Genomic DNA, 1,870 nt, shown 5'->3' with positions numbered 1-1,870 from the left:
TGGAAATTTTTGAATAATAAAATTCTCAAAAGCCCCACGTTCGGGCCGCCAATTGTCTTCTACCCCGGTGTTGGTTGTCCGATTAGACTTACGGGGGTGGGGTAGGAGTACAGTGCGTGGGGAGGGAGAGAAGGTATGAGTGCAAAGGATGAGGGGGTGAGGAAGGAATGCCCTGTGTCGTGGGCCGTCGCGCTGCAACGCGACGTTGAGAGAGCGTAGCATCCCGATGTGGTGCCAGCAGGGCGGTGCCTAGTTACGCATCCCCCGAGGCGGGTTCGCTTGGCTGGTAGGTGGGGGCAGGCACACCCGCTTAATGTCCCCGGATATCAGCTTCCGCCAAGCGGATAGTCCATCCATTAGGAGAAGAGGCGAGGTTAAACGATGAGCGCCGAGTGCGGCATTTATTATTATTATTTTTTTTTGTTTTTTTTTAGAGGGCGCGAATTCGAGGACTCAAAAGCCCAGGTTTGCGACGGTGACTCCCGCAAAGTCGTTTCGAGGAAGGCACTAGCAGAGAAGGCGAGAAGCTCTCCGGAGTCTCGTATGCGGCGAGGTACAAGGTGTCCGACCCTGGAGTCTGGACGAGAACGTTCGGAACCGGTGTGCCGGGCGACAGCTCGTCACGCGGTGAGTCAGAAGGATTGACCCCCGCAATTGTGCCGGCCTCCGGCAAGGTGGGACAAGAGGGGCCGGCGTTGTCCGCGTCAGGCGCCTCGAGGGGTACCAGTCGGAAATTAATGAATTCGGTTGGCCGAGGTAGCGGTACTGAAGGTTCGGTTTTCAGTTCCCTCGGACAGGGCGGTGAATCGTGGGAGTTGATTACACGCGGTCTGCTCGGGCCGGCGGCGTCATCTCGGTTGATTACGTTCACCGGCGGGAACACATAGCGCGGTTGACTCGCGAACGCGGGTAAGGGGAGGAAAAGGGTTTCGACCGCGGAAGGGTTTATGCACGCGCGGGTCCCGGGTGCCCTCGATTCCTCTTCGGATCCCTACCAGGTTGGCCCACCCCGGAACGTGGGGATGGGACGTGCTCGGGCTGTATCGGGGCACATAAGCGGGGTGCGGGCGAGCCACGTATTCCTCGACCGGTGGATGTGGTGCCGAGTCTCCTCCTGATGATGCTTGCGGCGCGGCGGCGCGACGTGCCCGACGTTGGCGCGTCCGACGATTTGGGCGAGGGTCCTGGCTGTTCTTTGGCATAGGTATGTCTGATCACACTCCCGTCCCGATGAGTGACGCGTAACTCTTCAGTGAGCCGGAACAAGCACTTCGGTGAGTTTCCCCTCCGGCACCGCGACCCTCGCTCACTGACCTAACTAATGGGAACTCGGCACTACGGAAGTCTCCTTCCGGCACCGGCAAACCCGCCTACCTCAGGAAAATAAGCGGGCACGGCAGGGATAAGCCCCGGCACCCTTCTGCCTATTTTCCGCCTAACTACACCAATCACTCACTCGGCTGTTAGCCGCTCACGTCACTGATAGCTATTGCACCGCGAATACACTGAAACACACGATGGCCCTCGCGAACACCGATGGCAAGAGTTGAAGACTTGAAAGGAGACGGAAATTCGTTTAAGAACTAACACTGGAATTGAGCAGTAAGAAAACTGTTTATTTTGTTGGTCGGTATACAGAGGCGAGGCAGAGCGGATCTGCCTACCGTAAAGTCTCAACGACAACTCTCCTTATATACTAGTCTCTCTCCCGGTAGACGTGAGTGAAGCTGGCCGAGGGCAGTGGGAGCGGCAGCGAGCCCGCTGATTAGCCGCGAGACCGACAACGGAGTCGCAACCAAGCAGTGGGGGAGCGCTGCCTCGCACGCACTACCTCGGTCTTCGAGCGTCGACCGGAAAATTTGTAAAAATT

Source organism: Belonocnema kinseyi, chromosome 10, assembly GCF_010883055.1.
Source record: "Belonocnema kinseyi isolate 2016_QV_RU_SX_M_011 chromosome 10, B_treatae_v1, whole genome shotgun sequence".
Classification (NCBI taxonomy): Eukaryota; Metazoa; Arthropoda; class Insecta; order Hymenoptera; family Cynipidae; genus Belonocnema; species Belonocnema kinseyi.
This window is presented reverse-complemented; position numbering follows the sequence as displayed.